Raw genomic sequence first — 23,924 nt, forward strand, 5'->3', positions numbered from 1 at the left:
CACACACACACACACATACACGGACAGACACACATACACATGGACACACATGCAGGCACTCACACACACACACAAATACATTGACACACATGCAGGCACTCACACACACAGACACACACTCGGAAATAAATAAACTCATTTATAGAATTTCCAAGGGGCTCATAAGGAGCCTATAGAAAAAAATACTTTTTTCATGATTTTTTTTTTCAGAAGATAGGCGTGCAAAGGGGGACCATGATTAAATGAGGAAGCACAGCCAAATGTAGTAAATGGATCTTAAAGAGACAGCAGACGCTTCCTAAGCAAAGGCGCTTCAATCCATTGCCAATGAAGAGCAAGGTGGCTAGTTCTGAAATAATAAATTACTCCCCCGCCCAAACTCCTCACCCTACACTGGCTAAATTAAAACACATAAAAATGACGAGAAAACATGGCTCGCTTGGAAAATACTGCCCAGTTTTGTTCCCTGGTGGCTTTACCCTCTGCTAGCCACCTCTGCTTTCTTATAAAACTCAAGAGATAGGAAAACATCCAGTATCAAAGGTGCACCCCCAAGGTGGCCGATGCAGAGCCAGGTACTGTGTGCCACTTAACACTGACTATTCAAATAAGCAGAGCAGTGCCCAACCACTGAAAGATGACAAAGGCAGCTGTGTATCTTTACAAACGATAAGAAGAATCAAATTTAGACTTTTAAATAAAGAAGATAGAAAATGTTTATCAAAACGTCACATGCTCTTCATGGCACAGCCTGGGATGGTCCTATGCACCCTATAATTCCCTAGGATATCACCTCAAATCTGTCCTACTAAACCAAAGATGCATAGATTATGCTTTGCATATATCTTAGAGGACAAATGATTCACAGCTCATTTTCTGAAAACAAAAGGCAACAATTTTCCAAACGGATCTCACAGTCACAAGGAAGACACTGGGTTACGTAAGGCAGGCTGTTCAACAGAGCTATCGTTTTTTATTACAGGGACCAAAGCAGATGTCAAAGAAAATTAACTTTTACAAGCAGCTGCTCTTTTAACTTCATTGATTTTAACAGCAGAGAGTCCTGCATCCTTCTGAACTGCCTTCTCTCGTAACAGCAATGGCTCTCAATCAAAAGCCTGCACTGTGAACAACCACGTTCTAGTTCTACTTTCTCCTGTAGCCAGATTTGCTCTCCCAGCTCGCAGTCTCCCTTGGCAGATCAGACTGCTCCTGGCTAATCATAACACCTAGTACTCAAATGCCCCAAAACTTACCAGTTTTCATGATGCTCATGCACAAGCTATCTCACGGCATCAGCATTATCAGTATGTGGCTGTATCAGACTGGGGCTATGCCTGGAAATTGCCCTATCTGCTGGCCACCAACATGACTTTCAGTACAAAGGTTCCAAAACTGGCAAATGACCTTGCTGTGGAAAACAGGTTCCATTTGAGCTCTACACACACCAAGTCATTTGACCTCCAAAGAATATTAAGCATTGTAGAGGTGATAAGATACTTCCAGTTTAGGGGGCTGGCTGACTGGGGGGAGTCATGGAAACAGATATTCCAGCTCTCGATTTTGATCACAGTATCAGGGTACCCTGGGCACTTCACCATCCTGCTATCATTTACAGACATAAAATATAAAACAACTGCTTGAGTAGGGAAAGAAAGGGCTTCAGAGATAAATGGAGAGGGCACACGTGGGTCATTTAACGTCCACTCATGAAGATCTTGTGGCTTTGAGAGTACCTTCACAGTTTAGGCTCAAAATTCTTTAGCTACAGTAGGCAGTCTCAGATGAACTGACAGACTTTCCCCTCAGTTTCTGCCTCCTTTCCTCTCCTCCTTTCTTCATTTAAGCCCAGGGCCTGGTATTCACTAGACAGGACCTTGGCTACTAAGTCTCAAATCAGTGTCCCAGCCTCAGACTTCACAACAAGCTTCTCAAGAACAAAAGAAGAATCCAGCAAATGAGACACACAATGTTCCACTTTTTGTATCAAAACTGAACTTTTTGGTGGCCTTTTAAAGAGATTTTTCTTATGGAAGGATAGAACCACATAAGTAACACTCAAGAGGTTTTGTTGTTGGTTTTTTTTTTTTTTCATATTTAAGACACTCCTCAACATGGTAACAAGTCAAAACTCGTGCACCCAAAGTCCCTGAACCTTTGATGGCCAGATCGCCAACTGTCTCAGAGTAGCACACTTGCTAACCCTGTCGCTCAAAACAACTTTCCTTCAGACTACTCTGACTCACCATATGCAGATGACATACGCATTGCTTCTGGACATCTCTGGGTAGAAACAGTGCCACCACCAGGCCTTTGCAGACTGACTCTCAGATATCCTGCACATCTCATTGTTTTAAAAGGATGGCATTATGTTTTCACTCTCCCTGATGATGCACTTGGGGTGGAGAGGTGGCTGGGATGACTCTGGACCTCAGTCTTGTACTCACCATGACTACTAGGGGATGAAGCTAGCATTTGTTTCAGCCACAAATCTTCTATTTGTAGTGTAGACACTACAAACCATTTACATTTCTAAATGTTGACTCACTTAATACATCTGTGAAACAATAACTGAAGTACTAAAGCTCCTTATTGTTATCTTTTCAATCACCATCTGTCTTTTAAAGTATCTGTACCATCTAACCTAAATATAAATTCGATATTTTTACTTCATATTACAGGAAAAAGAAATGCCCTTCCTGGGTTTTACAGAACTAAACTGTTCCTAAAGCACGACTACTAAGCTAAATTGTACTAGATGGAAGTTGCTCATAAAGCCTCCTAAATAACCACACAGATTATACTCTGTGCACCAGAGATGCCAACTGCCCCTACAGACTTGTAGTAAAGTCTAAAAGGCTGCACAGGGAACAGTGGTCTTCACAGTGCATGCCGTTCATATCCTCGCTTACTTGACAATTCTTTAATCCTGCTGAATCTTGTTCAAACAAGTAGTCTACGTTGCCCACCACACTGACGCTCCTCCGTGCAGTGTACTATGCTTGCAATGCTTAGCTCTCTCTGTGGCCCTATACCTAGCATACTCTTTATTACGGAATCTGAAATTAACATCAAAGGAGCCACCATTATGTTTAATTACCAAAGAGACAGAGAAGAGATATGTATGTAAATACATACTGTTTGTTTGTTTGTTTGTTTGTTTGTTTGTTTGTTTGTTTTTGCAAGAAGTCATTTCCCACTGACTTGGACTTCCACTAACCCTTGGAAGTGGAGGCAGGGCAATGGAGAACAGAGCAGAGCTGGTGAGTAAGATTTGTATGAATGCTTTGAAAATGGACGTTCTATAAAGCATGGTCCTTAGCAATGCACTTGAAGTACTGGGGAGCCTGAGGGTGACTAGAATCAAATAATCAAAAAGGATACACAGACGCTTCCATTTCCCCTACAGCTAAAGCCTCAACCATTGTCCCATATGTGCGACTCATAGACTGTGGCCCAGTGCCTGAGGACACAGCCCTTGTGTGCTTGCTCCTGTTCACATTTGCTGCTGGGAAGACACATTTCTCAGCGTTCTAGCTGCTTGCCTTGCTTTCTCCTTAATGTAGCCTTTGCCTCTAGATGTAGAAGGGTTTTTAGTTGAGCGTAAACAGAGCCCAATGTGCCTGGGCATCTCACACACTCAACGCTTACTTCTTTACCCAGATACAGATATTGTCAGGCTGCCTGTCAGAATCTACATGCTTCAGGTTCAGTGAAAGATGACTGGTCTCAAAAATAAAGTTAGACGTCAATAGTCAATAGAGAAAGGACAACCAACATCGATCGAGCCTACACACACACACACACACACACACACACACACATACATACAACTTGTACTGACATTCGTGAGATACAATAGACACATGCTCAAGGTCAACACACAAATGAAGATAAAAAATTAATATATTCTGTTAAAGATACACCATCTAGACCTTTCACCCCAGTGTCATGATGGACCTTTAAATAAGAAAAACTTTCAAAAGGGCCTTATTTCATCAATTTTAGAGGTAAGAGTCTTTTGATCTGACTGAAGAAATATGAAGAAACTACATATTTTGAATGTTTCAATAGACACATACAGATTGAAAAATCCCTTCCTTCCTTCCCCATTTCATTCCTTACCTTTGTATCTTAAAGTAAAATACTTGAGGTTGTTCATTGTTTCAGATTTTCAGTTTTAACATTCTACAATATTCAACAGGTTTTTACCAAACTTGAAATCTTCAAGTTTCTGAGCAATGACATCATATCTTTAAAGTTCTGTATTGTGAAGAAGTAGCAACCTGAAGCCCGTGCACTGTCTTTCATTTCTAAACTCCAGGAGTCTGCAATGACATACAGTCTCCCCAATAACAGACCACAGCTTCTGAACTTACTGCATTCACACCAACACAATGAGCTCAAGGCCAGAAGCCATTGCATAAATCAAAATGGCACACAAATTTTCGTACAAGAAAAGAAGGCATTTTTTATTATCTCTTGATTTCAGATTATGACCTTTTTCTATTTTTATGTGTAATAAATTCGAGGAAGGGAGGAAGGGAGAGAAAGAAAGAGGAGGCAAGGGGTTGATCTGAATCCTTACCTGCTAGTTTAAGCATTACAAAATAATAATAATGCATCTATTATATACTCACTGATCTAATAAGCCAAATTATTAACTCCCATCTAAACTGAGGAATGGAGAAGAACTTGAACATTCCTGTTGGCAGCATGTGTGTGAATTCTGCATGTCTGTGGCATCTTCTGTACTTACTCACCTGCCATGGCATAAAATCAAGAAATGGGGAGAAACTAAACAAGTTGAGAGATACGCTCCCTTAAGAATAACCATTTAGTTGTATCGTCTGATACCAAAACAGCTGGTTGACACTTTAAAAGACCTTGGAATGCATTTAACTGATTACTTTCCAAAGACATTATTTCATACTTTTTGGCATGAGAGGTGTGATGGTGTCTGATGGATAACCACCAAGCAAAGGTCAAGTTTGAGCAACTGCATCCTTCACATCTGATATTTCCATGTTTTATTAATAATTTTTAGAAAAGAGAAACGAAATCAAAACCCAGAGACAATGTTAGTTCCAAGAGATCTTATCCATAATACACAGAAAGTCCCAAAATTTGTATTTTAAAGCACTCACTATCCCTAAGTTTATCTTATTGAAGCTAAGAAAAATATCTGCATCTTACTTTTTTTTAACATTTTGCTTCCTCTGATAACAAATTTTGAACAAATGAGTCAGAAGATCCCCTTGACAGAAAGCATGATACCAGCTATTCAAGTTTGCTTCTTGTTGCTATGATAAACACCATGACCAACAGCAGCCTGGGGGAGGAAAGGGTTACTTAAACTTCCAGGTCAGGATCCATCACTGAAGGGAGTCAGGGCAGGAGTTCAAGTAGGAGCTGAAGCCAAGAAGGAAGGCTGCATGATTGCTGAGTCCTTTTCAACTAGCTTTCTTCTACAACTCAAGATGACCTGCCTAAGGATAGTAAGGGCTACAGTGGACGAGGAACAATTATCAATGAAGACAATGTCCCTCAGACATGTCCAAAATGTAACCTAGGCAATCCATCTTCTGAGATTCTGTTTAAATGACTCTAGGCTCAGTACAACTGACAGATGAAGCTAACCAGGACGCTAACTATAGAGCTTGACTTTTCCTCTTCCACTACGTGCAGCTCTTGGTTTATGCATCTTAATCACATACAAGTGAACGTCAGATAAAGTGAAATGTGCTCTACTAAGATATTGCAATAATGTTACGTGAAATACCAAACACTTCACAAAATTTTAAAGTCATCTACCAAAAACAGCTACTTGCCACTGAGATACTTTTCATTAAAAGCGTTTGGCTGCATGGGGTAGCACATTTAATCTCTGCATTTAGGAGCCGGAAGCTTCTCAGTGCGTTATGGAAAACTAGTCTGTGTAGCTAGTTCCAGGCAGCCAAGGCTATACAGTATGCCCTTGTCTCAAAACACAAACATATTACATATTAATAGAAAGATGATAGACAGAGAGAGAGAGAGAGAGAGAGAGAGAGAGAGAGAGAGAGAGAGAGAGGCAGGCTAGCTGGCTGGCTGTCGGGCAGGCAGGCAGGCAGGCAACCTAAAAGTCAGTAAACATTTGCAATTAAAGGCATACCATTATAAGCATATAGGCAGCAAAGGACTTAACTCTTTGGAGCAGCAGACTGACTTGTCGTGGCACTTTAGAAGTCAAAGGCAGCTGACCTTTTGGCATGTGCAAGCCAAGAATGAATACACCATTCACTATCACAGCAAGGGCAAAGCTGAAAGAGAAGGTGAAGTGTTCACCCTGAACTGCCCGTCAGACGTGCAGGCAGAACGTCTACCTGGGCTCACGGGGTAAAACCAAAACTCCAATCAATGTCAAAGGCATCTACAGGCTTTTAAGCTTTAGAATAAATTCTATGTGTAAAACTAGTGTGATCCAGTGGCCTTAGCATCAACTGACAAGTATCCCTGGTTACCCAAGTCCAAAGGTCTTAATAAAGTAGATAGCTTGAAAGCAGCTGTTAAAAAGTGGCCCGAGTAGCATTTGTTTTAGCAATGTGTGGATGGTGACGTGTCTACTGAACACATGTGGCCGCCGAGCCCTTGAAATGCATCCAGTCATAATATGGTACAAAACATACACGCAATGTGAAAACTCTCACATACAGACTGTAAAATGCCTCGATGGCTTTTGTGCACTGATATACTAATGTAGTCCACATACTGAACTAATACTTAGAATTAACTTCATCCTTTACAAACTTTATGTGGATAGTAGAAAAATGTAGCCTCCTTTGTATTTCTACTAGGCAAAGGATTCCTGAACCATCGATGAATATGACTTCTGTCCACCATACAAGCAGAACATAAATGGCAGGAACATGCCATTTAAAAGAGCATGAAGAAGTAAATTAAGAAATCGTCATTTGTGTGGTTGAAGTTAAAATTCAGTGGCAGAGAACTTACCTAACCCCTGCCAGAGGCTGGGGGGCTGCCCAAACTACCTGTGTTACATCTGATTGAAAAAAAAAAAAACCTATTTCGCATATACAAATTTTAAAACATATCTCTAAAAAACTGTGTTCCAAAATGAGATCAAAGACAATAACAAACAAAAAGATCCCAAGAGTAAAGAGAGGTACATTTCTTTAATAAAAATAATAGCAACTTCTAAATATTCATACAAAATTATAAAACCATATGTCATGATCTACTGCTCTATAGCTTTTTCACAGTTATGAAAATCATAAAACATAGCCCTTGTTACATTGATAATACTTCATCAAACGGGATATGAATTTATGAAATATGAAGCTCTAAATTATATATTATTCAGATGACTTGTCTCACCTCGGTATGTACCATAATGGGCCCCTGGGATGCACGGCTGTTTACCCCAACTCATGTACTTTGTCAGGATCCATCCTTTCCCTGTAAAAGCTGTCAGACGTCCTTGGTGCTGAGATTCTCAAACTTCACACTATCCAGGGGCTTCGTGGTTCCTGCATGGCACTCAAGGCTCTTTCTACATGATGCTACTGTTCTTTCTTTAACCTAAAGAATCCACCATCATTATCTCTCTGCGTTTCCTCTCCTGCTTCTGGGGATGTTGTTACGTAAGTGCCAGACCCACTCCTTTACCATCTCTAGCTTCTGTTTTGGGTGGGTTGGTTGGTTGGTGAATGGTTGGGTGGGTGGGTTGGTTGGTGAGTTGGTTGGTTAGTGGGTTGGTTGGTGGGTGGGTGGGTTGTTTGGTTGGTTGGTTGGTTGGTTGGTTGGTTGAGTGGTTGGGTGGGTGGGTAGGTTGGTTGGTGAGTTGGTTGGTTGGTGGGTTGGGTGGGTTGGTGGGTTGGGTGGGTGGGTGGGTGGGTGGGTTGGTTGGTTGGTTTTGCTCTCTTCATTTCCTCTCACCCTGAGAGTTCCTCAGTGTGATAATCAGGAACTAACTCTACCTATACCCAGCTTACTCATCTGGTATACTAAGTTCCTTGCCTCATTATATTTGTCAGAGTTAATATTCCCACTTTGTTCATTCTGTTCTTTATATTACTACTGTCCTAATTGCTGAGAAACATATGCTTATATGTTGAGCCCTCTGTCCTCACAACTCCGCTTCAAGAGGCCTGGCACAGTAATCTTCTCTTACTCACAGAGAATGCATCCCAAGACCCTCTCTGGATCACTGAATCTATGGCTAGTACTAGCCCTACATATAATTACATGTTTACAAGTATATGCATATACCTATGTTAAGGTTAGTGCATTACATACAATAGCAATTTTAGACTGTGGTTGACTACACATAACTAAATCCCAGGATAAGGGAGTACTACTATACTGATGTTTGTTTGTTTGTAGTATAACAGTATAGCATTTCTATATTTTTGTCTGTTCATGATCTTTAAAGGTACGACCAACTGGGTCTAGAAACATGTATGAAAGTGGCCCAAATGTAAATCCTACTACCATTGATTTGAATGAATTTGAGAAAAATACACAGGATAAATCCCAGGCACTTCTTCTCCAGTGAGTTTGCTGTCTGACATATGCTGTCCCTATGGCAGAGTGAGCCTGTAAAGCCACAGAAACAGCACTGGAATAAAGCAGTCTACAGGGTGCCTTCTGCAAACACCTGCCCTCCGTAGCTGGTGGCTTATACTCATTTACATCGGTTCTTCACACAGCAGGCTGGCGTGAACCTACAGGCATCCATTTCTTTAGTAGTAAGCAAGTTGTTGTCTCAAGGGTACTAGAGAAAGGTCAAAACCAGAACTTTCAATAAAAACTGCTTAGAAAAATCTGCCTCCACCCAGGTCATACTATACCACAGGCTCAGACACCCACACAACCTCATCTATCCGTAACAGCCTGTCTGAGCCAGTGTTCTACAGTTGTGAAGAGACACCAGACCGCAGAAACTCTTGTAAAAGAAAACATTTCTTTGGAGCTGGCTTACAGGTTCAGAGGTTTAGTCCATTCTCATTGTGGCAAGGAACATGGAGGCACACAGGAAGGCAAGTGCTTAAGAAGCTGAGAGATTTACATGTATGTCCACGAGCAGTAGGAAAAGAGAGACACTCTGGGACTGGCTAGAGCTTCTGAAAACCCAAAGCCCACCTCTAGCGACACTCTTCTCTAACAAGCCCACAGCAACTCCAACACAGCCACACCCCCTAACCCTTCTCCAACACTTCCATTCCCTGAGGACCAAGACTTCATATAAGAGGAGCCTGTGGAGGCCGTTCCTATTCACGTCACTACCCAGGCAGACTTCTCACAGCCCTTGCAGGAATTCCTTTGGACCTACACTGTCCTCTCTCATGGGGAACTGAGAAAGCAAGAAGGAAGCATGGGCCAGCTATGTGTCCTGAGTTCAAAACCATTCTCTCCTGGGTTTAAATTCCTAACCAATATTAGCCGTATGGCCCTGAAATAATGACGTCATTCCTCAGTGCCTCAATCTCCTCACCCCATTAACATGTCAGAACTAACAGACAGGAAAGGCACACGCAGTGCCTGTCACCCGTGTGCCAGCAAGCACATAACAGCCAATCCGGCTGTATTGGAACCACTGATGGTGATGACCCCATGATGGTAGTGCTCACCCCGCTAGAATAAAACTCTCACTGCAGCATTAGCACCTCTACTTAAATCACGTGATAAGGCCTCGGGAGAGACAGTATCTTATCTGCACATTTACTGAGGTCTCAACTTATTTCAATTCTCATTTAATCCAGTCTGCTTTTGAAAATAATCAAATTATTGGCTGAGGATTTAGTTTAATGGTAGAGCACTTGACTGGAAGTATGAGATATAGGATTCAATCCCCAGCACAAGATGGGAAAATTTAAATTATTTATTGCTTATGGTTTTTAATAAAATACTATTTTGCAAGTTAAATATCCTTGTGTCTCACTCTGTCTAAATATGCTGCTTATATTACCATAAAAATAAGTTTATTTCTGTCCTAGTTTCATTTCCATTTCTGTGATAAAAGAGCTTGACAAAAAGCAAAGCAGGAAAGCAAGGTTTTAGTCTTGCTCACAGTTCCACGCTACAGTCAGTTCCTGAGCTCAGGTCAAGGTGACAGCCAGTCACCCCACAGCCGAGAGCAGGGAGAAATGAACACACGCGTGCTCGCTTGCTCACTTCCCTGTGCTTAGCTCGCTTTCGCCAATCTTACCCAGTTCAGGGCTCAGGGCCTGGGAAATGATGCTATCCACAATGGGCTGGGCCTCCCAGCATCAATTAATCTAAACAGCCTTCCACAGACACGCCCACAAGCCAGCCCAGGGCAGACAATCTCTCACTGATTCTAGTTAACCATCAAGGTTCCAAACAAACATAACTCCAAACATGAGAAATACACTTGTTACACTTTTGTTGAGATTAAAAAGTTTATAGTTCTCAAAGAAATACATACATACATGTATACAAACAAACTTTGTATACCCAGTTATATGAACATTATACAAGGTACACTTTTATGATATTAACTCAAACCTAAATTAAGTGCATGCTCTAATTAAAATTTAGTATTAAGCAACTTTATTAGACATCATTTCTTTGTTTACTTTCTAGGGGAATTGTTAGAACTTGATTAGTAAGCTTATCATTTTTTTCCTAATTTGATAGTGAGTATCAACATTGAAGGGGTTAAACAACCCATCAAAAATAAAATCTATATCCATTTGACACTTGGCATCAAGTTCTCTGAAATTATTTTTAATATAAATAAAATCCACATACTTCAGAGTAGAAGTCAATGGAAATAGTACGTAATGGAAGAAGAGTAAAGATCTTAGAGCTACTGACAGAAATACACATTTGGTATGTGTTCCACCTTCCTCCATTTTCCCCAAGGCTATTTATATCACAATAGTTACTACATCACTGAGAGCGGCCGAGATGTTTTTTGAGATTGTGTGTGTTATTTAATGTGAATATAACCATGTGAATTATGTGATACAGCTTCTGTGGGAGTTGGACATGTCAGGAGTATGTCTACTGTGCCCAGTCTTCTATGGAGCCTGAAAAAAAAAATCCATCTTGAGCCTCTGCTCAGACTTCTCTAAGGATAAATTTGTGCCTAAGAATACAAGGCTTCAAGTTACTCGCTCTCTGAAGTCCGCTCATCCAGCTCCTATTCGGTGGCCATGCCCAGGGTCCTACTCTACAGTCCCTCTGAATAAAGGGCTTGAGTGCCCTCTGGGCACAGTCAAGCTGCAGTTCCAGTGCCCTCACCCACTCTGCTCCTGTTGTACGTCCTCGCTCTCATCCCATCTGCTGCCTTCCAAGCTCACAGGCTCCAGCCACTCTGGAGCACTGTCCCCTCCCACCCCTGCAGTCCCTCCGTTCTGCTCTCAGAATCCCAGTTCTACACACCCTGCCCCGGTAGCTGCCTCCTTGACATCCAGAGCATTCCTGCACTGCTTTGCAAATCTGTGCAGATCTGCTCACTGCAGCTCTTCCTCCCCTGGACTCGACGTTCTTACAGAGGCCAAGACTTATTTATTTCTGATTCTCTAGAGAACAGCAGAGTCTTCACTTAATATATGCCTCTGTCAAATATCCTCTATAAGTAAGGACCTATACATGGTAAGATTCACTGAATATCTACTCATTAAATGAATAAAGTCTCTGGCTGTTGGTAATTACACATAGACTCATACGGGTTCATACTTCCTATAATATTAAAAACTCCCGACATGCAAGTATAAAATGCCTTTTCTTACGTCTGCATTTTGAAGATCTAAAACGAAAGGGGCAAGAAAATGCCTTTTGACTGAAGGAGCTGAAGGGGTTTGTAACCCCATAGGAAGAACAACAGTATCAACCAACCAGACCCCCCTCCCAAAGCTCCCAGGGACTAAACAATCAACCAGAGAGTACACATGAAGGAACCCATGACTCCAGCTGCATATGTATAAAGCATATGTATGCATATGTATAAAGCATCCAGAGGATGGCTTTATCTGGCATCAATGGGAGGGGAAGCCCTTGATCCTGGGAAGGCTTGACGCTCCAGTGTAGGAGAATGCCAGGGCAGTGAGGTAGGAGTGAGTAAGTGGGTGGGAGAGCACCTTCACAGAAGCAGGGGGAGGGGGAATGGGATGGGGGATCCAGAGGGGAAACCGGGAAAGAGGATAACAATAACATTTGAAATGTAAATACATAAAATTTCCAATTAAAAAAAAGAAAATGCCTTCCTATAGACTATCACTTGCTCAGGTCTAGCATAAGTAGTTAGAGACATTGAACTCTGAACTAGTTCACACAGGCCAACCTTGCTCACTGACATCAAGCAGAATTCTTACAGAATCAAGGAACAAACCCCATACGCTAAACCCAAAGGGAGAAAACCCAGCAGTTGCTAAAATGCCTCCAGGAAAACAGAACATAGAATAAACAACCAGAGTGAAGCCAGATCTGCGTACCCATCAGGTCCATTCAGAACTATGTTGTACACTAGCCCTGTGGACCCAGGATGAGTCTATGATTTGCCAATCCACTGTGCCTCCTGAGTGGAAATCCATCCTGCACCCTAACCACCTATTACCAAACTAAAAGATACTGATGGAAAATGGAATTTGATGCCATTAGCTGTTAAGGACAAGCAAAGTGAAACACAATGAGAACACTAGAGACCTATCAGAAAAGAAAAATTAAAAAATAACAATACCAGATATTAGTAAGAATTCAGAAAGCACACATTACTGGCAGGAATACAGAATGGTACAGCTGGGAGTGCCATTAAAAAGCAAATATGCAGCCACCACGCAGTCCAGCACTAGGGCTCTGTCCTTAAGAATTTTTAACCAGTACATTTATTCATGCAAAATGTGGCACAAAGACTGATGGCAGCCTTATTTATATTATCAAAAAACCGGAGACAAATAAAATGTCCCTCAACAGATGAAGAAGCAAACAAATATTATTCAGCGATGTGAAATATATACAGCAAGCTTGATGTTCCTGGAGAACCTTATGCTAAACAAGAGCCTATTTTGTACAAGTCCCCACATGTAACACTTGTCACATGCTAGTCTTATATGGGAAATAGATTACTTGCGGGCAGTGCTTAGGAACAGAATCGGGATAGAATAGATACGACTGTAGAGAGTTGAATTTAGTACTGCATTTTCAAAATGGTTCGGTGACACGGATCCACACAAGAACACGGCACAAAACTGCATTTACTACACACTGTGCACTTAAGACTCCAACTATCAGCTGACAAGGTTTTCACTCTCAGAATATCTGTCTATCTGACACTGCACTGACACCTTAAGAAACACCGCTCACCACTCCTGTACTTTCCTAGGTACCTTCGTCTACCACAGCACAGCTGCTGCCTCCTTCATGCACACAGGGTCTCTCCTTCTGCATAACACAATTCTTCTTGGTCTTAACGGGAACTACTATGTTTGTTTAATAACAAGTTGCTAGGTTTACCTTCCCCTCAGACTCCATAGTTCTCCATACACAAGGCTATTAACTTCTCTGTACCTTGCTGGGCATCTAGCAGGGAAAACATAATACATACTGGTTGCATTCTCAGCAAGCAAAGTGCTTTATAAATCAGGGAGAAAAGCAGTAACACACACACACACATCTTACTTAAATATTTCCTCAACCATACATATTAAGTATATAATTAGTACAGTGGGGATGCTAGAATGTTCCTTAAAGGCCATGTGCATACTGGACAAAATATCCAGCTGTAAGAGACAAAGGAGAGGTTCCCCCTGCAGAAGAGCAATAAGAGCACAGTGGATTCCACCATAAAGTGTATCTTTTAAAACTCTCCAAGGAACATCTGCAAGCTACCCATGCTCGGACAGCAAAAGTCATTAAAGATTAATAAAAGGCTACAAAATAATACGTGGTCTACAGTAACCTTCCCTGCTCCTGTTATTCCTGAAAGAGTCATTTTAATTTGAGTACTTTTCTTTTCCTAGCAGACCATGTATGACACATTAACCAAGCAATGGTGACCAATTCCCAGTGCTTGTCTTATAAAACAGACTCTGTAAATGTTCTGAGCCAGCAATCTTCAGAGAAATCGGAAGACTTATTTTAAAGGGGAAAGAAAGCATGTGTGTGGTATGCATAAATGTACGTGTGTTTGCCTCGGGGACACAGCTACATGTCCACAGATGTGTGCATGTGACCATGTGTATGTATGCATATAGAAATATGTTCTCCAGATGTGTCCATCAGTCCCACTTTATTGAGGCAGGACTCTCAATGAACCCAGAGATGGCTGATTCTGACTGGTCTATTGAACCAGCTTGCCCGGGACACCTCATCTCTACATTGCTAGAGCTGACGTCGCAGGGGCCATCACATGTTCCCACCAGCATATATGTGTGTTCTGGGTGTCAGAACTCCAGTCCCAACACTTGCAAGAAGCTTGCTTTACTTCCTGAGTAAATCCTTAATGCACAGGATTCTGCCCCAGTTTTAGGCCAGTGACTAAGTATCAGGAATGAAATGATTAACATGGGATTTAACTGATCATCTCTATTCTCCGAAGGCATTAACAGAAGCACAGGGATACAGATAACTGCTTCATGGATGAGAAATTCTCAAAGATGTCAAGGAGTTTGCTCCAGTGAACGCAACAGCCAGCAGGCTAAGACGCTAGGCCAGATTTTTTAGACCCAAAGTGGGATAAATTCTGGCACAAATATAATTCACTTGCAAATTTCAAGCTAAAACTAATGAAATTTACTAAGTAAAAGTTAAATGGTATCAGTAGAGTATGTTAATACCTATCTTATGTGTTTATATGTGTCAAGAAATGTACATGTAAGAGGCAAAGTACTTCATACTTGCTCAACTTGGTAAACTACCCGCCCCCCACATACACATTCACACAGTATTTCATAATTTAAAGGTAAAACATGGAAAATTTTTAAAGGTAGTATAACAGCCAGTCCACTGAGATTGGCCTTGTCAAATTCAAGTGACCTTCGGTGACTATAACTTCCTATGCCTTACCTTCTTCTTTTGCAGTGAGAACTCCTGTACTTCACGGGATTTGTGGGTGTTAAATGCACACACTTTGAACTTCAAGTGTAATGAGACATGCTAGACATCTAATGTTATGAGTTCTCAAGATACTTTTTAAATATTCATTTAAAAATGTGCTGTATACTCACCACTCAGTACTATTTATAAACATCTCTTTAAAAATAATTTTAAAACCTAAGAATTAAATTTCACAATTTCGTTCCCAGCACTATATATCACTAGCCTTGAACTCCTGAACTCAAATGATACTTGGGCTGGTCCTCCCGCCTCTCTCTCTGGGGGAGCTTCAGGTACTGCTGCAGTCTCCGCCCACACTCCCAGCGTGCTGTGTCCTCTGAGAGTGACTGACTCAGGGTTAGGGTTAGTGAGTAAAAACGGCTGCGCAGTTTCTTAGACAGCACTGCATTTAAATCGCACCATGTGTGCTTTAAACAATTCATCGGTACAGTCTACATTTTTATTAAAACTGAATGTTGGTACACACCTGAAAATGGATCTTTCACAGCTAACTGCTGTATTACAAACGTCACGGTGGCTACAGTAAGCTGTTTAGACGGCATAATGTCAAATAGCATGGTACCTGCATAGCTAACTGAAGCAGGATCTCAGAAGACCCTAAGCAGAATTTCTCTGGAGAAATTCCCTTGTTCACTCAAGTGCTTTCCTTCCAGTACTTATCAGGGTCCACAGATGCTCCAGGGTTTCCATCCACTAGTCCTGCCTTTAACTTCAAGTCCAGCTCACTTAGAAAGAGTATCACCATGATGCAATGTTGAGCTCAATGTACTTTATCATGTTTGAGCATTTCTGGTTAATCTGGTGCTGATACTAAATGCTTAAACCCATCATAACCTACAATCTTCAAAAACTACAATAAAACTTCACAATTTATTAGTTTTAAACTAGAAAACTTCCAGAAATGGCTACTGTGATATTTAGATTAATTTGGGGGAGAAATGGCAAGAAGGAGCCTGTTGAATATACTATAAATCTTGAGGACCCAGGCCAACAGAGGTAAGATTAGGTGCAGGCATAGACAGACAGACACAGACACACAGACAGACAGACACACAGACACACAGACACACACACACAGAGCCACTGACCAGGGAGCCTGGAAAACTGACTGCTAGAAATCACAAGCAACAACTGTAGTCTTCCTCTGAACCTGACTTTACATGTAACACACCTGAAGACACACAGATTACGTCATTGCCTCAACCTGGTTACATGAGTGCATGCTCTGCAAGAAAACAGGTCACGTCCTGCATGCTACTACATCATAAAGTGTAACGGTGTTTTTCATACATCAAGCATTCAGTAAAAATGAGGGAGGCAGGGAGGTAAGCAGGTCAACAGTGCCATCCGACTTGTGGCTGGGGGCTCAACTTCAGACAATTCTTTGTTTTAGGCCAGTCCGCTGTGTTAATAGGAGACATGTACTCGGTTACAATAATTAAAGTGGGGTTGGGAAGAGAGAGACAGAAGCCATAATACCACAGACACCGCCCCTGTATACAACACAAGGGAGTATCACTGAGCATTATAACAGAAGGGCATACTGATGCAAGCTCATGTATGAACCTTGAATGCATGCTACATGAATGAAGCCACAAAAGACTGTATGCTTATTTGATCCCATAGGAATGAAAATGCCCACCAACAGAAGTTTCTACAGTAAGAGAGCTGACTGACATTTGCCTAGATGTGGGGTGGGACAGACTCAAGGCAATGTTAAAAGTGGTAAGTGCCTCCTTCCATAGAGGGTCAGGACCAGACTGGGATTGATGGAGGCCGTGTGGACACACAAGATAGAAGACAGACATCTCCAGAAGCAGAACCGTTCTTTTCATCGGAACAGCTGAAGGGCCACAGGCTCTGAAGAAGTGGAAACTGTGCACTGTGGCACTGGGAGCCTGAGGTTCTGTAGGACTTGAACTGAGAATAGGTGTATCAAGGTGGGGTTCAGTGTATCTTTTTCTGGTCTTAGTTCTGCCTCTGCAGTTTCAGATAGGAATTGCTGGCAGCTATTTTGGGGGAGTGGGAGAGGATGAGGTTCCAGGCAAGCATTTTCCAGACTGAGATATTTTTACCCTTTAGTCTTGAAAATGTTCCCAAGCTGACTGAAATGCTACCTGGACAGCTCTGTGAATTCAAGAATCATAACAGTAAACTTTAAATGGAAGAATTCTATGGCATGTGAATTCTCTCTCAAATCTGAGAGCAAAACAAGGAAGAAGACAAAAGAAATAGATATGGTCATCACTCGCACTGTACTCTCTCCTATGAAAGAAAACATTCTCTAACCTCTGCAGGACCTCCTGCCTCTCTCTTACCCTGCCCAGCTCCAAAGTATGCCTGCATCTCCCACTGCCCAGCTCCAAAGTATGCCTGCATCTCCCACTGCCCAGCTCCACCACAGCACCTGGGTGCTGGAGGCTCAGGCAAGCTGACGTGCCAAGGCCATGAGCAGCTCTGGAAGGAAGGGCACTGGCTGGCATTCCACACTGATGTGGCTCAGCAACAATGTGAACAGAAGTAGGGGAAACCACAGGCCCGGTAAGGACAATCCCAGGCCCTTCCACCCACCGGCCTCCATTTTATTCTCCTTTAAAACCAGGACCAGGAGAGTCTGCATGCAGACACAGAGTTTATAGGGAGGAAAAACACTCCGTTCTGCGAGGGATGCTGTTAAGTTCAGGAGGTAAGCAACTCAGTGGCTTCTAGAAGCCCCAGAAACTGAACAGATACATTAGTCTTCCTCCCTCCCCAAACATATACAATGGTAAGGACTACTGAGAGATATTCTCAGACTAGCTGAGCCATCTTGGAAAAGGAAAGACCAGCTAGACTGCCTAGAAGAGGCTAGACCAACTGAGGCATCTCAAAAGGACATCCTCCACCCTGCCAAGCTGCCTACAGGCTGCACAGCGTGCCTGGGTCTCCAGCCTCTGAGAGCTGGGACACATGTTGGGGTGGTAATGAAGCTGTCTCTGAATCATTTCAGCTCTTGCAAATGGCCTTCCACCCATATTCCTCTTAGTAACCCCAATTAACAATCAGTTCACCAAGCTGGACATCATAGTATCCTTCTTCTGATCTGCTGTTGGGTGCCTGTGTGGGATCAACAGGCATTTGTTCCCTTCTCCCTGGGAACAGCAGAACACAACACTTACAAGGCACCTGGCCCCGCCAGCATGGGAGGAGCCCATGTGCCCTAACCAACTCTGAAAGGCCCTACTCCTGAACACTATCATGCTAACAGCATCTGAACTTGAACACAATACATTCAAAACACAAGGACATAGTACTCTGCCTTCGAAACTATGTAGGGACACTCGTGAAAATAATTATTCCCAAATATATTCAGATGAAACACAGCAAAATAACAGAAGTGAGTACCATAGATTAAGTCCAACCGCAAGATTAAACTATGCCTAATATAGTTCTTAAACAATGGGTGCACGGTATTCAGGAAGTATAGGCATAGAAATATCGAGCTCAAGGCCAGCCTATGCCATATAGCAAAACACTCTTTAAGAAAAGAGAAAAAGAGAAGAAAGAGGGAGCCAAAGAGGAAGAGAAAAAAGATAAATGTTGTTTCTAGGGCGTATGAAATCTAAAGAAAATGAAGTTCATTGAGTAATTTCTAAGAAGTATGTGATTAAATGTTATCCTAATTTAAGACCTTTCTAAATCAAAATGTGGCTTTATTCACAGGAAGGCAGCACCAAGAAGCTTTTGACAAAGTCATAAAATGGTGGAAGTCAGCAACGACTCATAGCTAGACATATATCCGACTGAGGGAGGGGAGATGCTGCAAACCCAAGGGAATTGCTTGTCCCCAAATAGAGAATCAAAGACGCCCAAAAGACACTGTGACCTGCCTCTGCATGCTTGGTTGGCTTACAGATACTCTTTACCTCCGAAAGACAGGAAAACCTGGTTTTTCAAATGAAAATTCACCAAGGGACTTGTGTTTTCAATCTCTGCTGTGTACCAGCTTCCACAAGGAGCCCTTTATAACCCCCTAGACCTAGTACTGCCTTCTTCAAGGGTAGAGCCTGAGCTCTTTGTAAGACCACAGGGGGAGCTAAGGAGCTGGAGCTGGGACCTGAAGACTGCACACTACAGAGTACAGAGGCAGGTACTGTGCTGTGAGGATGATAAATGCAACAGATAAATACGTGTTTTTTATTAACACTCTGAGCCACGTCCTGGGCTGGATTCTCATCGGCAGAACAGGATCTTCCTAGCTATTTCAACATCACACAACGTTTAATAGCTTCAGAAAGACACTTTTCAAGCTAGCTGGGAAGTACATCCAGGGCCTTTGATCAGCTGCTACAGACGGGATTCACTAGTTAGCATGAGACCTAAGGTAAGTAACTCTTCTTCAAAGAAGAACGTGGGCTTGCTGATGCAGAAAACTAAAAGGCTTTACTACATGTAATTAGTGGCTACTATAAATCATAGTAGTACATCTGATTCCAGGTTTGTGGGGTATGCTCCACAGACTACACAGTGATTCAAAAAAAAAAGTGGAAGGGCTTCCTGCTTGCAATTGCCTTTCCTGGAGAAAACCAATTAGATCCCAAGGAGGTTGAAAAGGGATGAAAATAATTACACATACTTACAACGCAATTACTTTCTATTCTCCAAAGAAAACTTTGTAAAGTATGTTTTTATTTTAAGCAAGGTAATTTTTCTTTGGCTGTTCCAACCTCCACCCCCTTATATTCAATCTAATAGAAAAAATAAGGCCAAACTTTCACACTTGCTTTATATATATATATACATTAGATAAAATTGTTCCAACATAAAACTACAAATCAAGGTGGACCCAAAGGTGCACTGTTAGAGCTTCTACAAGCATGGAGAACATCCTGCCAGGAACTACCAAGTAAGAGTGGGTGAACAGGACTCTGTACCAGACCGTCACAAGGAAGGAAAGACAACCTTGACAGAACTTTGCTGTTTCGCATACAAGCATGTGGCTGGGTGGCTGTCCGCCCACTGTGGCAAGGTGCAAATCAATAGCTCCAGATTGTAGTTCTTCCTTGACCCACACCAAAGCAATCTAAACAGCAGTGGATGTCAGAAAACCAGTAGGTTTATACTGATTCCGGGTAAAGTGCTCAACAGTAGCAGTGCTCCGAAAAAAAAAAAAAAAAAACAGCATATCTCAACATCAGTCCCCCACAGTTTGCTTCAGAGCTAAGCTTTCTTTCATATCTTGAATAAAGCATGTGAAATCCAACTTTTCATTTGTGCAGTAAACCATGACTGACACACAGATCGCCTGACCACTGTGTGACTGGCTTTTTTCAGGGGAAAACGAGATAATCTGAGTCAAGTACGTGAACTGTGTTGACCTGGTCTATCTCCGCGGCAGCGCTGGTTTTCTCTCTGCTTTGCCTCCACCCGACATCCACTCTCCATCCATCTCTTACTTCCCTTTCTCTCCCAAGCTGCTCTTCTTTACCTTCTGCACAGATCGCTCTCTTTGTCTGCACTCTCCTGCTCTGCCCTCGGCCAGAGCCACCACTCTGGTCAATGTATTTACTTCTCTGTCCTGTCTCATTTCCACAAGCTCTTATGCACTTACCTTTCCCAAAGCAGATGCTCCCTGGGAGGGAAAAAAAAAGGTGAAATTTAAAACTTCAAGGGGCTAAAAAAATTAGAGACTGGAAGGAAAAAAATTAATATTATTCCTAATATCTAGATTATCCATCTCTGAACCATTAAAATGGAAACCTGAGGTAACAGACTGTTAAATGAAAGCAAGGAACCTTTTAAATCTCTTTACTGTATATTATACACATTAATTGTAACAAATTGGTTAACATTTGAAAGCAAAAGGCTACATAAATTATTTATTAATTACCTTTTTCAGTGTTAAATCCCAGCCATTTTAGCAACTAAGACAAAATTCTGGGATTTCAGGTTTCCCCCAGTCACTCTGAAACACAGCAGCTCCTATTAATTCTCCACACAAGGTTCAACCAAAGCAGAAAAGATCACACTTCAAGCTTGGGGGGAAATTGCCTGAAGACTATCCTTTGCCAAAAACAATAAAATTTTTATTTTATATGTAGGAATGTTTGCCTGCACGTATGTCTAAACATCATATGCGTACACTGCAGGCAGACACCAGAAGATGGTGCTCGATCTCCTGGTACTGGCGTGACATTCATTATAAGCTACCATGTGGGTGCTGGGAACTGAACCTGAGTCCTCTGGAAAAGCAGCTAGTGCTCTTAACCACTGAGGTGCCTCTCCAGAGTCCCATCCTTACCCTCTCAGCCTCACCTGGATGTTTTACTAAAACAACGAGCAAGCTAAAACTGGAAGCCAACTAATTTGTGATTGACTCTAAATGCAGAGCCAACTATACAGACCATGGTGTGAAGGAGAGAAATGGGCACAAGACAAGAGGCTACAAGGACAAAGGGGTGACCCAGAGTTAGAAAGTATCTTCAAGCCGGGCGGTGGTGGCGCACGCCTTTAATCTCAGCACTTGGGAGGCAGAGGCAGGTGGATTTCTGAGTTCGAGGCCAGCCTGGTCTGCAGAGTGAGTTCCAGGACAGCCAGGGCAACACAGAGAAACCCTGTCTCAAAAAAAAGAAAAAAAAAAGTATCTTCAAATGTTTAAAGGCTGAGACTGGGAGATCAAGAAAATGAAGTCATTCTGATAAAATGTCACAACACTCAAGTACACATCAACCTTCATTATTGTTTTACAGAGTAGAATTTATTAAATACCACTTGTTTAAAGGCAATCTATATTTCCTAAGGTGAGCTTAAGACAAAAATAGAAAGGCTCTTTTAATGGATCTGGGTAGCTCAATCTCTTTTAGCATCCAAAATACTAGAAAGGGGGAAATGAATGTACTACAGTCTTGAAGTTCATGTGTGAGCAGTCCAGTTGTGTCTAGAAGATACTCGGAGTCAACCATCACCTCTGGCTGTTACAATCGGTCGGCTTCCTCTTCCTCATAAATGCTTGAGCCTAGAGGGAAGTGGCTTGATCCAGATACCCCATGTAGGGCATCAGCCTCTCACTCTCTAACACTGTCCAGCTGTGTGTCTCTGTGTTAACAGCCATCTACTGGAAGAAGAGCCTTGTCTGATGTGGCGTGAGTGAGGTATTGATCTATGGGTATAGTAGCTTGTCGTTAACAGTAATTGTATTGCAATGTTCCTTTAGCAGAATAACAGTAGTACATTTTCCCCTGGCTCATGGGCTATCTGGCCTCAGGTTCTAGACCACTTAACAGTGTTAAGTAAGGATTCATCTCATAAAATGGGCTATAAGTCCAAGTATAAGAAGTGAGTGGTTACTCCTCAACATTTACGCCACTATTGCGCCACTAGTTCTAGGTCACAGAGTTTGTACCTCGGTTAATGACTACCTTTCCTTCTGGTAACATGCACAGTAACTTACAATATTACGAATACTAGTCAGTATGGGTGTAGCATTTAGTTAGGCACGAGGTCAACTTCTCTAAAATTCATGACATAATAAAGTGTTGTTTGTCTTCAGTGGTAGGGCCTTCTGTTCAGGCTGTGGACGGCAAATGATAAATAATAGCCTTAGCAATAGACTGTGATATTTGGTTAAAAATAATCTGTGCTTTTGGGAGAGGGAGGACATAGGGGACCCCCTTGGCCAATGACTCAATAAGATATAACCTACTCTGGACACTGGAGGTTTTACTTGATGTCTAGTTAGAACATATTATTTTGTGATTCCACTCATATTCTTTTAATATATGTATATATTTTAGGAAGATCCTAAAGCTATAGGTTTCCATATGGTCTTTCAAAGGGCTTTGTGAGTCAGTGGTCCCACCCCACACTTCCTCCTTTACTCTTCTCCTTACTTAACAGTCCATCCTAGTTTACTTTAGTTTGTCTCTCCAAAACGCTATACTCTTATTTCCCCTTCCTTGGGAAAGCCTCTTCACCCAGTCTGACCCCGCAGTTCATTACATGGCAGTCATGCAGCGTTTGTCTTTCAATCAGTTTATATGATGGATTACATTAAGAATATTTATTTAAGGATGCTGAGTCATCCCTGCATCTCCGGGATGAGGCTAACTTGATCATGGTTCTGTTTTGCTGCTGGGTTAGTGCTGTGACCATGGGTAGAGAGTCACTGCTCTACACCTATTATTTGTAGTTTCGGTGTTTTCATCGTCTTCCAGATTTCCTGGATGTTTTGTGCCTGGATTTTTTCACATCTAACAACATTATCTGACTGAGCTATCTATTTTTTCTACCTTGTCTTCAACAATGTAGATTCCCTCTTCCATGTCTTACAATCTGTTGGCAAGGCTTATTTACCTCTGAGGTTTTTGTTCAACTTCCTAAGTTTTTCATTTCTGGTTTTCCTTCGGTTTGAGTTTTCTGTAGAGATTCTATCTCTATTTTCTTGTCTTAAAGATGTTTTCAGTATTTCACTCAACAATGTTTTCACAGGCTTCATCAATACATTTATTCACATCCTCTTTAAGGTTCCTCAACATATTCCTAATTGCTAATTTAGGTCCTTATGCATCAGCTATGTTTCTCAAGCCTATTGCAATAGGGTCGCTGGCTTCTGGAGGAGGCATACTACCTTGGCTGTCTGTGTTTGTGGTTTTGTGCTGGATCTAGGCATCTGGAGTTATAATAGTTAAGGAGTTTTTGTTGTAGCTACCTGATATAATCTGATGTGATCTGATGTGATCTGATCTGTGGGTGCTCCATTCTCAGGTTGCTGCTCATGCTGGGCCACAGGCAAGTGTCATGGCTGCGGTGTCTGGTAGAGTCTGCTTCTAAGAGTTGGCTCGTGATACAAAGGAATATAAATG

General features: G+C 41.9%; 1 protein-coding gene across 2 annotated transcripts in view; it reads right to left on the minus strand.

Moving 5' to 3' along the window:
* Prim2 (DNA primase subunit 2) overlaps positions 1-23,924 on the minus strand; it is a 205,486-nt gene that overhangs the window by 88,681 nt on the left and 92,881 nt on the right. The gene's annotated exons all lie outside the window — the stretch shown is intronic.

Source organism: Grammomys surdaster, unplaced genomic scaffold, assembly GCF_004785775.1.
Source record: "Grammomys surdaster isolate TR1022 unplaced genomic scaffold, NIH_TR_1.0 255, whole genome shotgun sequence".
In the NCBI taxonomy this organism is placed as follows: domain Eukaryota; kingdom Metazoa; phylum Chordata; class Mammalia; order Rodentia; family Muridae; genus Grammomys; species Grammomys surdaster.